At 41.2% G+C, this 16,381-nt stretch overlaps 1 protein-coding gene across 2 annotated transcripts in view; it reads right to left on the reverse strand.

Moving 5' to 3' along the window:
• The window catches only part of DCUN1D2 (defective in cullin neddylation 1 domain containing 2), a 50,985-nt gene that overhangs the window by 23,753 nt on the left and 10,851 nt on the right, over positions 1-16,381 (reverse strand). Inside the window, exon 2 of one of the 2 annotated variants that reach the window (XM_073614555.1) lies at positions 16,193-16,254. The exons of the other annotated variant lie outside the window; for it this stretch is intronic. The gene's annotated coding sequence lies outside the window, so the exon portion shown is untranslated. The remainder of the gene's footprint in view (positions 1-16,192; positions 16,255-16,381) is intronic. 2 annotated transcript variants of the gene reach the window in all.

Genomic DNA, 16,381 nt, shown 5'->3' on the forward strand with positions numbered 1-16,381 from the left:
TGGCAGTTGTGGCTGCAAACATTCTTGGTCTACCTAACCTTGGCTTGGTATCAAAAGATCCCAGAAGTTTCCACATCTTAGTAGAGCTGCACGATTCTGGTTAAAATGAGAATCACAATTTTTTTGCTTAGAAGATAGATCACGATTCTCGTGGCATTTTGTTTTTTTTTATTCATTGAAGTGTATTTTTTCCTAAAAATTTCGTTTGAAAGACCACTGGGCAAATACAGTGTGACATAAAATATTGCAGCAATTGCCATTTTCTTCCATAGGGTCTCTGCTAAAATAGAATGTTTGGGGGTTCCAAGTAATTTTCTAGCAAAAAATATTGATTTTAACTTAACAAAGAAATGTCAGAAAAAGATTTAGACTTTAAGTGGTTAAACTTCCTGCATTTACAGGTTGAAAACTTGGCAGACTGCCTGGATTTTTTCTTTACAAACAGAAGTGTATCCCTTTGATCTAAGAAGGAAGAGTTAGTTACAATGTTTCATATTAAAAACTTGGCAGACTGCCCAGATGTTTTCTTTTGACAGCTGAGTGAGCAGATAAGTCTCTCCACTTGTTATATGAAAGAATCAGCAAACTCTGCAACAGAGATTGTCAGGGGGGTTGAATCGAGATCGCGATTTTTTAACGATTAATTAATTAATTGTGCAGCTCTACTTCTTAGTGAACAGTACTGCAGGTCTTTTGACAGTTATTTTTCCTGCTCCCCATGGCTCAGTATCTAGCCTGCTCAGTGCATCCATGCGAGAGCTAACAAACTCAATGGCTATTTATACACAGACACGAATTACAATTTTAAAAGCCTCAGATGGGAAATGATCCTTTAATTGCCATTTTAACCTGTGTGTGTCACCTGTACCAAGGCCAAACTTTCCAGGGTATGTACACTTTTGATCAGGGCTATTTGAGTGATTTCTCTTATCTTTATGATTTAAAAAGGAGCCAAACAGCTATGTGATAAACGGCTGCAAACGATCACTATCCTGAAATGAAAAACATTTTTTTGTCATGATCAGTCATATATCAATGCCAACATTTCAAGATTTCTGCCAGGGTATGCAAGCTTTTGAGCACAATTGTGTGTATATATTAGGGCTGGGAAAATTAAAGATTAATTCCTCAATTAATCGTTAATTTTTTTGATCGATCAAAATTCTTTTGATCGGTACTCACCTCCCTGCTGGCTTCCGGGCCTTCAGGGAGTTCCGTTGGAGATCCGGTGACGTCACGGACATTGACGTCACCGGGCTCCTCCCCCCTTCCCCAAGTGCCTCCGTCTACTAACGAAGAGAAGGGGGGAGGAGTCCGGCGACGTTGATGTCTGTAAAATCATAAATTGAGGAAGACAGATCCTAACGATTTGATTGATCTCACTGGTCAAAGTATTCAGATAACCATCTATGTAAATCCTGGACTTGGCTATGAAAATCAACATATCTGAGGGCTTTCCTGACTGTAAGTCAGTTTGACGATGAATTGACACTGATTGGTTATCCAGCAATCAAGAGACATTTATGATGAGGGCACTTTTTTTTCCAAAGAGCTGACACTTTGCTGTCTCAGCAGATGATGGATGTCTCTGGCTCTCCATCGGTCCTCCTGATGCACAACGGTGCTATTTAAACTATTTAGACTGTAGGGTGATGCCGTAGCCTCGTCCCGCTGAGGAAGTTCTGATTGAACGTAATGTGTATGGAGGAGGAGCTACGCATGACATCAGCTAATAGTAGTTGGATCTGTATGTGTGTTATAATTAATCGAAATTAGTCAATTAATCGATTAAAAAAAACAAACGATTAATTGAACACGAAAATTTTAATCAGTAACAGCCCTAATATATATTATTATGCATTATATATATATATATATATATATATATATATATATATATATATATATATATATATATATATATATATATACACATATATATACACACACACACACACACACACACACACACACACACATATATATATACACACATACACACACACTGAACACCTATAAAAACATTGTCTTTTTACGCCCATGTGCATGAGGCCTTAAGCTCAGTTAGAAAAAGTACCTAAAAATTTGAAGCTTCCTCTAAAAAAAAAAGCCCATTTCAGTATGCCTTCCCTGCTACAGACTGGAGTTTTGTTTTCCAAAGCAAAGGAGGGCGATACCAAGGTTCCTGCTGTATGAACTTACCATTTTCATCAGCATGATGCCCAACAAGAAAATACCAACTTACTGATTTTAAGCATGCTGAAAATAAGAGGTAGTCACACAGAAACTGCACAGAACTGTTCCAGCAACATAAATCCCATTTGATGTGCTAGTGAAAATAATTGAAACATATTTAGGGCTCATTCAAATGGGCGCAGAGGCCTGTACAGCTTGCAAAACTGTAACGGTGGAGTTTGCTACAGCATTGGCTAGCAGCCTGTTAAAAATCAATGACAGGCTGACATATGCAGCACTGTACAGATCTTCCCAAACGGCCGATAATTTACATCTGTTCAGGGACAGATGCCCAGCCCTTGATGCAGTCTGCTGTGTCTGTCAGCCTGTCACTGTTTTTTTTAACGGGCGGCTGTATCTGCATGCTGTACTAACCTCTGCGACTGGGTGAACGAGTCCTTCAGGTGCATTAAACCCATAAGTGGTTAAAGTCTTGGTGTTGGTTTACTTACTAAAAGCCAGACACACGGCGCACAATTTGCTGTGTTCAGATTCATAATTTATACATGGATCTGAACGCAGCAGTAATTTATACTATGGGCCCATTCACACTGGTCTTATTTGGTTTACAACATTTAGTTGCATAAACCAAAACTAGAAAAATCTGTGCTCCGAAAAAAAAAAAAAAAAAAAAAAAAAAAAAGAAGAAAAATCTGTGCTGATGGTCATCTTTTTTGATCTAGTCCATATTGGTTTGATCATTTTGACTAGGCAATACTCTTATACCTGTTGGTTACCCTCATATGGGCAGTAGGCTGACAGACCAATGATCTCTCCCTTCAACCAACTTTGCATGTTATATTTACCCATTGGGGCGAGTAAGAATCTTTGATATGTAATGTTTGGGTTCCCCAACCCATATAGGCTAAAACATACAATAATATACACGAGGCATGTTCTGATACCTATATGGATATATTATGTAATAATGTTGTGCTTTGACCTGTACCAATATTTGATCTCTATATTAATTTGACTTTTGTTTTTTCTTCTTGTAGATTTGCTTTTTTAATATTATGAATAGGCTCTTAGGCTCGATTCACACCTATGCATGTTGCTTTTGAGCGTTTTTGGAGGGTTTTTTTTCATGCTTGGCACGTTTTTGAGCTGCGTTTTTGTAGCGTTTTTGCAGCGTTTTGCGTTTTTTTTTTGTCATTTTTTTTTACAGTCTTAAAAAAAAATTACAAAAAAAAAAAAAAAACGGCAAAAACGCACCAAAAACGCTGCAAAAACGCTGCAAAAACGGTGCACTTGCGTTTTTGATGCTTGTCCATTGAAATCCATTACATGCAAAACGCTGCTTTTTGCATGAAAAAAAGTCCCCGACCCTTTCCAAAAACGCAGAGATACAAAAAAGCATTGATGTGAACATGTTCCATAGGAACCCATGTTAAAAAATTCCCATGCATTTCTGCAAAATGCATCAAAAAACGCGCTAGTGTGAATGGAGCCTAATACTAAACCTTGTTGTTCCTGAAGAAGCGGAGGACCCGCGAAACACATTGACCTTTTCAAAGGATTGGTGCGCCTACAAGCATAATTATATACAGGTACATTCAAGTAGAATGTTATTGTATAAAATTATGCTTGTCTTTTTAATTGTATGAAATAAATCAATGATTTTTTTAGATTATTTTTGGTTCAACGTATCACATATTGAGTGTACTTAGAGGTGTATGTAAAGTTCCAAACACAATTTCTACTTCTCCTATACCATATATACAGGGATGACACCCCTATGTCACCGTTATTAATGAATACAAATTCTTTCTCACAATTAAAATTTCCCCTCTAGCATATAAAATACTATCTATGCATTTTTGAAGCAGAAAAAACGCACTGAACTGTATGTGGTGTGAACTGGCCATAAACGCACAGCGCCATGGCCCACAGCTGCAGATGACTGGCAGGGGACAGGCTGATTTAAGGGAGCTGGAGCTGCTTTAGTAAACAATTAAAAAAGTAAGACTTTAACCACTGGACAATTTTGCTGCCTCATAAATGTCTTTATCATTACATAAACTTCAGTTGGACTTTAACCACTTCAGCTCAGAAGATTCATGATCAGTCGACTTTTTGCTATTTAGCACTGCACTACTTTAACTGGTGATTGCACCGTCATAAAATGTTGTACGCAAACAAAATTTATTTCATTTTTTTCCCCACAAATAGAGCTTTCATTTGGTGGTATTGGATTACTACTGCATTTTTTATTTTTTGCTCTTTAAACAAAAGAAGCATACATTTTGAAAAAAAAAACAAAAAAAACAATATTTTCTACTTTCTGTTATACAACATATCCAATAAAACATTTTAAAAATCAAAATTCTTCATACATTTGGCCAAAATGTATTCTGCTACATGTCTTTGGTAAAACAAAAATCCCAATGGTTTGCATGAAAGTTATAGCGACTACAAACTGCCAGATATATACTGAAATTTTAATTCATTTATACTAGTAATGGCGGTGATCAGCGCACTTATAGCAGGATGGCAGGTAATCTGACACTAACTGACACTTTGTGGGAACTGGCTAACTGCCACTGACATCTCCAGTGACACTAATACAGTGATCCATGCTAATAATATACGTTGACACTGTACTAATGACACTAGCTGGGAAGGGGATAACATCTGGGGCAAAGGGTTAAATGTATGTGGAGCAACGTTTACTATGTGTAATATGTGCTGATTTTACTTAGCAATGTGCCAGTTTTTGTTCCCTGATTCGCAGGGAAACAAGAACTGGCACATCACTGCCGACAGAGAGATCTGTGTTGTTTACATATACAAAGCTCTCTCCTGTTATTCGCTCTGAGGATCGGTGTGTCCTAGCCATAAATCATTGGCTGGGAACCACTGATCAGCATGTGCTGGAGCCAGTGACAGCACAGCCAGGCGGGCGCATGCCCCCTACCCAGAAAAGCAGTAAAACTACAGTGCGCGGTTGGCAAGTGGTAAAGAGCTGCGATACATTTAAAGTGTTATTAAACCCTCAGTTGTTTAGGCATTTTCAGCAGCTGATTTAATCACTTACTAAGGATGCAGCTTCTTTATCTTATTTTCCTTGCCCATGTTCCAGTTTAAAGTGGCTGTAAAGTCAAAGAGAAATTACTGCCAGCCCCTCTGTTCTACCAAGCCATACTACAGAGTGTACATGTTTGTATAAAATGATGCCTCTAAATACCTTATTTCAGATTGTTTCTGTGTGGTCATGTGACCTCCAGCCGCTCTCATACCCAGATCTAAGGGCTAAAGCGGGAGGGGCTGAGATCCCCTTTGACGTCAGCCGGGATGTCACGTGACCTCTCTGCTGTCCACTCAGCCCCCCCCCCCCCTTGCAGCCCTTAGATCAGGGGAGAAGAGAGGCTGGAGGTCATGTGACTGGCCAGAAATTATCTGAAATAAGATATCTGCAGGCACAATTTTATACAAACATGTACACAGTGTAGTATAGCTTAGAAGAACAGAGGGGCTGGCAGTAATCCTTCTACAAATAGCGGCAGGAGGGGAGGGGAGGGGAGCGGTGGGGAAGAGATCACTCACACACAGGAGCTGACAGGCAGGGGGAGAGGGAGAAAAGAGGAGAGCAGCGGGATGACGAAGGCATGGAAACTGATGGTATCATGGATCATCAGCCATGATTACCGTGGTCAGTTTACATAGGTGGACACAGGAACAGGCAGAATCAAGCACGGTTTTTACAGCATAGAAAGGGACAGATTAGACAGCACAAGCACTATACTGTTTGACCTGCTATAAGGGAACAGGATCTTTTTTTTTTTTTTTTTTGTTACAACCTCTTTAAGATACCATGACTGCTGTCCCAGGTTGGCTCCTTTCTCTTGCAGCATCCTATGGAGTCACCTTTGCATTCAGGGACTAGAGATGTATCTCCCTACACTGTGTGCATCAATAAAAACACACAGCCCTGTAGTCTAGGATGCCAAGGAATTCCCCTACCCTTCCCTCCCCACCCCCCTATCCAAGCCTGCACAGTCCACAATTAGGCTCCATGCACACTGGAGCTTAATACTAGTTTTTGGAAGTATTTAGGTAAAAGACCACCAACTCATTCCCATAACTGTAATAAATGTTATATAGAACCATATTAATGGAATTTTTTTTTTTTGCTTCCTACGTGTCCTCTAATGTAAATAAACGATAGGCCTAGAAGTCGGGTTCTGCTTGGAATGACAAGTAATAGTGCTTATATGTCCTTTCAAAAGCCTGTCAGGTATAAAATTATTGTTCAGCATTTCCTTTCCAACAGCTTTCTGAAAAAAGAGTGACTTCTTCCAATCAGCAGTATTCTAATGACATTGATCAAACAGCGAAGGGCAACTAGACTTTACTGCAACCTCACTATAGGTTTCTGGGAAAGCATTAAAAGAAGACCTTATTTAGCATAAATGTAGAGCGGTTAGACCCAAAGGGAGGTTTTTATTGCTACGTCTATCCCTATTTATATGTATTATCTGCACCTTCTTTTCCAGGGTCAGTGGTCACCAAGACACATACACCAATTAAAAAAAAAAAATCTCAGTACAGAGGGAAGGGTTAAATCTCTGGGCAGTTATATATATAAAAAAAGAGCAATAATTGGATTTAAATGCCTGCCTTTTACTTGTGTTCTATAGTACAGCAGCACTCAGACTGGGAGAGAGAGGGGCAGTAACTGGGGCCAATCAGATTTTCTGCATGCAGGTGGGCTAACAAGGAACATGTTAAAGCGGAGTTCCACCCAAAAGTGGAAGCTCCGCTTATCTGCCTCCCCCCTGCTCCGATGCCACATTTGGCACCTTACTGGGGGGGGGGGGAACAGGTACCTGTTTTTGACAGGTATCCATTCCCCACTGCCAAGAGATATCGCTGCGGCAAGATCACTCGTAAGTTCGGCCCCCCCACCTCCTTCCTCCGCCGGGCCCTTTAGCAGGAGCAGCGTGCATGCACATTAGGGAACCGGTTGTGAAGCCGAAAGGTGTCACTGCCGGTTTCCCTTATCACGAATGGCGGAGGTAGCACCCTGAGAGATGATGGAAACATCAGCTGAGATGCCGACATCGCTTGATTCCAGGACAGGCAAGTGTCCTAATATTAAAAGTATGTGTAGCTGCTGACTTTTAATTTTTTTTTTGCTTTGGGGGGGGGGGGGGGCGGAACTCCGCTTTAACAGGAGACAGCTGGGGGCTGAACAGAGATCTGACCTCTTCAGTCTGCTGCTGCTCCTTCACTGTTCATTCATAGGCTTTGGGGAGGGAGGCGAACCAGCTGTGCTGCCTGACAGCAGTAGAGAATAGTTAGGTCAGCAGGCTGGCTGTACTATCTGACAGAGGACTTGGCAAGCACAAATAGTTTTATAGGTAAAACAGCTTCTATATATGTATTTAACTGGTGTAAATAGAGGTTTAACTTTTGAATCCTCATCTGGTTAATGCTTATTGCTTTCTGCTGTATTCCACTAATTTCTAGCATTGGACACAATGGTTACAATAACTGGAAGCGAGGGAAAAAGTATGCCCCCCCCCCCTTTAATACTTACCTAGGTGGATGCAGCATGGGACTGATGCTGCATCTGTCCTCCGGCTTCTCTACACTGAGGTCTTGAGGTCTAGTCAAGTCGCATCAAAGTTGGACCAAAGTAGTGCAGGGACTACTTTGAACTCACACAGATATGAACGGTACTCATTGGAAATCATGGGGTATGACTTGTCATGCCACTTTGCAGTCCCAAGTCGCAATACAGGTCACAAAAGTGTGAAAAGGGCCTAATGGAGTCAGGAAAAGCGAAAACATGACCTGACAGAGGTTCTAATGTTTGGTTGAACCAATACTAAATAAAACAAGTGGTCTCAGGACCCTTTCACACCAGTGGTAGAATTAAGCACCCAGCTTTCCTCTGAAAAGCAATTCGTAGTGGACTGGTTTTCAGAGGATGGCAGTAGGCGGTTTGCAGGCGCATTCAATAGGTGAGACTGCTCCCTGTTTTTGTTTTTTTTGTTTTTTTTTGTTGCTGAATGGTGATTCTGCATTATTGGAAACTGTGAGCCAATAATTCAGCTCGCGATTCTGGCATGGCCTTATATACTTGCATGGGAGGGGGACCAGCAACTGAAAGTTGTTTTTTTCTAACTTGATGCTAAAATGTGGACCTGAACTCAAAAAGCATACGTCTAGTTGAACAAAAAAAAAAAAAAGGGTAATATATGGCCAAGCTTAAGGCTCCACAACTGGGCATTTTGGGATTGTGGCAGAATCTCTGCAATTCTGCCTGCTATCTCAAAACACAGGTTTGGGTGCCATTATTTCCAATGGCACCAAAACGCGCGAAGCATGGCAAATTGCATTGCGCGAATCTTGTTGCCCAAAAAGGAGCAGGAGCTTCTTTTGGGCCACAAGCTTCCAGCAATGCAATTTACAAAGATACAAAGATAAATCATTTCAGAACTTTTTCCACCTTTAATGTGACCTATAAATTATACAACTCAGTTGAACAACAAACTGAAATCTTTTAGGTGGAGGGAAGTAAAAATAAAAAACTAAAATAATATGGTTGCGTAAGTGTGCACACCCTTAAACTAACACTTTTGTTGAAGCATCTTTTTAAATCAAAAGTAAGTTTATTGAGTGATAATAAAAAAAAAAAAAAAAAAGTTTAGTGTACATAGTAAACACCGAAAATAACAATACAGTTCTCAAAATGTACAAATAAATTCGTGTACAGTGATATAACCCATGTCATGTCTCATTTTCCCCATGGTATACGTACAAAGGCTAATTATTCATGTCCTATTGAGTTGACCGGTCCACTCCACAGTAACTTCTCATATGCAGCGTGGAGGGGCGCTGTTCATCATGGTATCCCAATGACTTATACGCTCTCATGTGCAAGTGTCAGGTGACTGAGCCCATTTATCCCATATTTGATTGTATTTGAGAGGGCAACCTCTGTGTAGGTAAACCAGTTTTTTATAAGGTAATGTATTGTTGACTTCCGTTATCCAATGTGAAAACTCTGGAGGGATAGGCCTCATCCAGACTCTAGCAATAACTTTTCGTGCAGAGAAAAGTGTTTCGTGGACAAATACCTTTTTGAGTTTATTTATCTCCTGGTCTGGAAAAATTCCCAGAAGACAGAGTTTAGGTTGTAGTGTTACAGGGGATCCCATAGTGTCATGGAGGAAGCGCACCACTTGTGTCCAGTACGCTTGGATTTGGGGGCACTGCCACAGTAGATGAAAGAAAGTACCCGTAGTTTGATTGCACATTGGACACATCTTTGTTTGATTGCTCTTGTATTTTGCTAACCTGAGTGGCGTGAGATATGCTCTGTGAATCAGGAATATTTGAGTCAATCGGTCGGACAGTTTAGGGGACACCAATTTACATGTATCTAAGGCGTCACTCCATTCGTCATCTGCCAGTGTGCCTACTTCTCCCTCCCACCTTGATTTCAGGGCGTAAGCCGATGTGGTTGCCTGCGGCAGCGTCAGCATTTGGTAAAATTGGGAAATTAGTTTTTTTGGGTCAGGGCATTTCAGTGCCTCCATTAGTGGGTTATTTACCAAATTGGGTTCCCCCTGCGGGAACTGTGTGTGGAAAGCATGGCGCAGTTGCAGGTACCTAAAGAACATTTGATTTGGTAGTGCATATTCTGTTTTCATTCTTTCAAAAGTTTTTAACCTGCCATTATGGGTAACGTGTAGCATATAAAAGATCCCTCTAGAACTCCACACCTCGCTGTCAGGTATTAAATTGAATTCTGGGAGATTTATATTATGCCACAGGGGGGTAAATTCATTTATTGCTGGCAATTGGAGTCTATCCATGGCTAGGTTCCAGATCTTAGTGTAGTGGTGTAACAATGATTTACAATTAACGTTTCTGTCTTCTCCGGTGGCTCGCCCCACTATCACGACCAAAGGGTCTTGTGTCGGATGACACCATTTGGGACACAGAAAGTGCAGGAATCTTTCTCTGTCTATTTTGTCCACATGAAAGATTTGGGATAACTGCGCTGCAATGTAGTAAGCATTGAGGTCAGGTAAGGCCATTCCCGCTAAGTCTGTGGGGTGTTGAAGCATCTTTTGATTTTATTACAGCACTCAGTCTTTTTGGGTATGAGTTTATCAGCATGGCACACCTTGACTTGGCAATTTTTGCCCACGCTTCTTTGCAAAAACACTCCAAATCTGTCAGATTGTGAGGGCATCTCCTGTGCACAACCCTCTTCAGATCACCCCACAGATTTTCAATCGGATTCAGGTCTGAGCTCTGGCTGGACCATTCCAAAACTTTAATCTTCTTCTGGTGAAGCCATTCCTTTGTTGATTTGGATGTATGCTTTGGGTTGTTGTCATGCTGAAAGATGAAGTTCCTCCTTAATGTTCAGCTTTGTAGCAGAAGCCTGAAGGTTTTGTGCCAATATTGACTGGTATTCGGAACCGTTCATAATTCCCTCTTTCTTGAATAAGCCAGTACTTGCCAGATATTTCTGCAGTTCCTTTAATGTTGCTGTAGGCCTCTTGGCAGCCTCCCTGACCAGTTTTCTTCTCGTCTTTTCATCAATTTCGGGGCGATGTCCAGTTCTTGCCAATGTCACTGTTGTGCCATATTTTATCCACTTGATAATGTCTGTCTTCACTGCGTTCCATCAAATGCCTTGGAATTTCTTTTGTACCCTTCTCCTGACTGATACCTTTTAACAATGATATCCCTCTGATGCTTTGGAAGCTCTCTTCGGACCATGCCTTTTGCTGTAGGATGTGACTAAGAAAATGTCAGGAAAGACCTACTAGAACAGCTGAGCATTATTTGGGGTTAATCAGCACTTTAAATGATGGCAGGGGTGTACTGACTCCTATTTAACATCAGTTTGTATGTGATTGCTTAATTCTGAACACAGCTACATCCCCAGTTTTAAGAGGGTGTGCACACTTGTGCAACCACATTATTTTATTTTTACTTCCCTCCCCTAAAAGATTTCAGTTTGTTTTTCAACCGAGTTGTACAATTTATAGGCCACATTAAAAGGTGGAAAAAGTTCTGAAATGATTTATCTTTGTCTCATTTTTTTACATCACAGAAACCTTTAACAGGAGTGTGTAGAATTTTAATATCTACTATATGTGCCAATTTGTGTTGGTCTATCACATAAAATTTCAATAAAATACATTTAGGTTTTTGTTTGTAACATGAAAAAAATTTGGAAAATTTCAAGGGGTAAGAATACTTTTTCAAGGCACGGTATAGGCATTTACAGGAGTTTAGAGGCAGAAAAAAAAAAAGCACACCAAAGCCACGGTCAGGAGAGGAGCTTTTAAGCATAAAATGCTCAAAAGTGCCAAAACCCAAGTTAGCATTAGGCGTGTTCATGTGTTAATACATTCTAATGGTCAGAATGAATGAATGAATGAACGAACATTCTGGCCAATAGAAAGCAGTAATCTCAGACGTGTAAACGCGCATGCGAAATTGCACCCTTTAACTGTGTTTTTCTGTAGGAGAAAAAGAGTCTAAGGCTTAATATACACGGGACGTTTTACAACCTCTCCTGAACGATTCAACTGACAGATAGTAATCGACATTTAAAAACGTCAGTTTTGCCGCGTTTACAAGCGTTTTTTTTTTTTTTTAAATAGTGAAAAACCAAAAACGCCTCTAAACGAAAACCGGCTAAATGGAAGTTACCGCATTTGCACGTGTTTACAGGGTGTTACAGGTGTTTGGCGTTTCAAATGCCTCTGAAGATCCATCCTGAATGTTTTTTCTTGTATTCCAAAAAATGCTTCTAAACTCAACTGCCTAGAAACGACTATAAACGACCCTGTGTACATGTACTGATAAGATAACATAGAGGGTTTGGTGCTTGAAATGCCTCTAAACTCAGCGTCTGAACTCATTTTTTTGCTTTCCAAAAAAGGCCTCTAAACTCAACTGCCTAAAAACGACCCTGTGTACATGTACTGATAAGATAACATAGAGGAGAGTTCAGGAACAGTTGAAAAAATACCTAACTGCTCCTAAACGTCCGTTTACCAGCAGCAGTGTACATGAGGCCTTACCCCATATGTACAAGGCTACATTGAAAGACTTAGGCCGGCCATACATTGAACCGTTAATGGGCAGGCTGAATGTACCAAGTTAATCAATCAACTTGGATACAACCAGCCTGCCAGATTCTTTTACGATTATATAGCAGCCGCTTGCGATAATAACTGTCCTCTCCCACCGAGAGAAGACAATTGCTCGTCAGGAAGGATTTCCGAATCACTGTCTGTGTTGATGGGGGAAATCGAGTGAATTGCAGGCAAGCAATTTGCTCTGTGTATGGCCAGCTTTATTTTCCTCCCAGCAGAAGAGAACATGCGGAATAATAAGGACCCATTGACACTGATGTATTATGGCATCACATGGTAAAATGCACATTTAACTGCAAAACAGGATTAGTGAATGGCATTCAAAATAAATGGGCTGCTTCAAAGTTGAACTCTGGGAATTCAATAAAATCTACCCTTCCAGTGTGACACCCATGCACTGCAAGGCTTACGTGCTCTTTTAGTCTAGGGGTGCAAAGTTGAGGTGTTCACTAGATTTTGCACTCTCCAGTTTTAGAAAATCAACCCCATAGGGTCAGCTCACAGTAGAGATAAGGTAACCATCTCTACTGTGAGCTGACCCTATGGGCTATGGGCAGTAGGGCCCATGTTGCCAGATTCTTGGAGTACTGCTTTAATGCACAATGTAAGGGCTTGTTCACCTCATCCTGCACGCTAAACAAATACAAGGCACCATTTGCTTTTTTTATTTTTTTACTTTATTGAAATGTCACAAAATGGTGACATACGGTCTGATGAGCCGCGCTGTGTAAAAATGCAGACATGCTGCATTTTTTTACAGTGTACACCATTGCACAATCTTATTTTTTTGTGTCCTGGCATTGAGCCTGAGTTGTTCTATGCAGGTCAACTGTGAACGAGCCCCGACCTGTTGTGAATGAACCCTTACTGCTCCTTCACAAGGGGGCTCAGCCCCATATAATGTGAAGGGCCTTTTGTTTACTTCTCTGTCCTAGTGCTGACCTGTATGCAGGCAGCCCATCCTGGTGAATTTACATGCATGGGTTGTATGGACTCACCTGCACAGCTGAGTGTGTTAGGTACGCAGGGACAGATGCACGGACCTGGACGCAAATCTTGTGCATCCAGACTCATGCCACCATCCTGCCAAACTCAGTGGTGCGGGTGAATCCGTACCGTCGGGGCGTGTCCATTCACTAATATGGGCTGCCTACACACTACTCAGTGCTAGAACAGAAAAGTAAACAAAGGGCTGCTCACGCTATATGGAGCTGAGCACCCATGTGAAGGAGTCCTAAAACCTAGCTGTCAAGAAGACTTCACATGGTATTTTATCTTTTATTGCGATGAAAAATAGTAATGCTTATTCATTTAAAAAAAGTAAAGTAATGCTTATTAATAACAAAACAACGTAATTATGTTGCCTATAAAAACAAACTGGGGTTATGCTTTGCATATTACTGGTTTTCTTCAGCCCGGGTTCACATCTATGTGAATTAGTTGTGCGTTACCCCGCATCTAATTCGCATAGCAGGAGAATGTGACTGGCTCCCTATGGAGCCGATTCACATATCTCCGGGGCGGCTGCGGAGCGCACCGCACAAAAACGATGTTCGTCTTTGGCTCAGTTTCAGGGCCGAATTCAGACATAGAATCGGCCCTGATTCCTCCCTGAAACGGGGAACAGGGATGCACAGCGCTCCTGTGCGATCCGCAGCTCGTTATAGTGTGAACCCGGCCTCAATGACTCAACTGGTCAATATAGGTAACAACTACACGATTGTTCCCATTTTCCTTTTCCTATAAATAACACCTATATGTGTGAACATTCTAGAAAGTCCTCATTGGGGTAGATTTACTAAAACTCAAGAGTGCAAGTCTGGAGCAGCTGTGCATGGTAGCCAATCACCTTCAGTTTGTTCAATTAACCACTTGCCAACTGCCTAACCGGGAATGTACATCATGATTTTGACATTAAATACCATTGTTATGGCAGCGGCTGGCTGCCATAACTCTGGTATTGTGTTTTTCCCTTAGGCGGCCAGCCTTCAGATAAAAGCTGTCCCATCGGCAGGTTCGCCACGAGATCACTTTTATAGGTCAATTTTGAGCCTACCGGAGCCGTCGGTAATTTTAGAACCAACTTGATGCAGCCGATAGCTAGGCAGAAAGTCGAGTGAGGGTAAGATAGCCCCCACTCGCCTCTAAGACCTTGGAGGAACGAAGCGATCTCTGTTGTCACTTCCGGTCCTCGGACTTGTCGTGCTTATTTCTATTACAAGGGATGTTTACAATCCTTGTAAGGCCCCTTTCACACTCAGGCAGTTTTCAGGCATTTTGGCGCTAGTAGAGCCTGTAAACCACCTGAAAACTGCCTCCCATGCTGCCTGAGTGTGTTTTCACACTGAGGCAGTACGCTTGCGGGATGTTAGAAAAAGTCCTGCAAGCAGCATCTTTTGGGCGGTTTGGGAGCGCTGTATACAGCACTCCCAAAACGCCCCTGCCTATTGCAATGAATGGGCAGCGCTTCCGAAGCGCCTGAAAAGCGATTTGGTAACGCCGCAACACAGGCATTTTTAACCCCTTCTTTGGGGTTAAAAGCTCCCCACTAGCAGCTGAAAATCGCAGCTAAAACGAGCGGTGCTTTACCGCTAACACACGGGCGGCCCCAGTGTAAAATGGGTCTAGGACTCCATGCACACTGGGCTTTAAAAAATGCCAGTTCCCCTGGCAAAAAAAAAAAAAAAAAAAAAGTGTTTTTTTTTGTACAAAATTTAAACGAGTTTAGGAGAGATATGCCTGTAATCATCCTAATGTGCATGGACACATAGGATAACATTGAGTGGCTTCTACAGGCAGAACACAAAACGCCTGTAGAAGCAGCGGTTTTTAAGCCAGTGTGCATTGAGCCTAATAGAAATAAAAGTGAAAAATTAAAAGGGAAAAAAAAAAAAAGGGACAGTGTAAAAAAATAAAATAAAAAAGTTAAATAAATCATAATAATAAAAAAACTTAAAGCACCCTATACCCCTGAGCTTGCGCGCAGAAGCGAACACATGCGTAAGTCGCGCCCGCATATGTAAACAGTGTTCAAACCACACATGTGAGGTATTGCCGCAAGCGAAAGTGATAATTCTAGTGCAAGACCTCCTCTGTAACTCTAAACAGGAGTTATAGAGATTTTTAAGTACGCAGTTTATTTCCATTCCACGAGCGTGCGCAATTTTAAAGCGTGACATGTTAGGTATCTATTTACTCGGGGTAACATCATCTTTCCCACTATACAAAAAAAAAAAAACAGGATAACTTTACTGTTATATATTTTTTTTAATTCATTAAAGTGTATTTTTTCCCCAAAAAATTGTGTTTGAAAGAGCGCTGCCCAAATATAGTTTGAAATAAAATATTGCAACGACCGCCATTTTATTCTCTAGGGTCTCTACTAAAAAAATATTAATAATGTTTGGGGGTTCTGAGTAATTTTCTAGCAAAAAAATAATGATTTTCACTTGTAAACAATAAATGCCAGAAAAAGGCCTGGTGATTGGTTTCTATGCAGAGCTGCACCAGATTCTCTCTAGTGTTAGTAAATCTCCCCCATCTACTCTAACCATCACCTTAACGAATACATTAACCTTTACTGAAATAACACATCTTAAGGAGTGTTGGTAGTAGTCATAGCAATTAATAACAAACTACTAAAGTGACCACAAAAATGAAAGCATCGGAGTATAAAGACAAGAGACATACAGAATGAGAACAAGTGGCTCCACCCAGTGATCTCAGCACAGCAAATAACAACTTATAAAGTGACAGTGATCCCTACCTGTCTGCTCTGGCTGGCAACAGCGCTTGTGTATAATATAATATATACAAACCTGGAAGTATAGGATGAAGAAGGGGTATAGCCACGTCCTCTACACACACCTACACGGCCTCCCTAAAAAGGCAAAGCTGAGTTTGTGCTCTCAAAATACCAGCAACCCCTCCTCCTGCTGTCACTGCTCTGCCGCCTGCCTGGCCTGTGTCATACACAAACTCCCCCCCACCATCACAGAGGATGACTA

This window comes from Aquarana catesbeiana, linkage group LG02 (genome assembly GCF_042186555.1).
Source record: "Aquarana catesbeiana isolate 2022-GZ linkage group LG02, ASM4218655v1, whole genome shotgun sequence".
In the NCBI taxonomy this organism is placed as follows: Eukaryota; Metazoa; Chordata; class Amphibia; order Anura; family Ranidae; genus Aquarana; species Aquarana catesbeiana.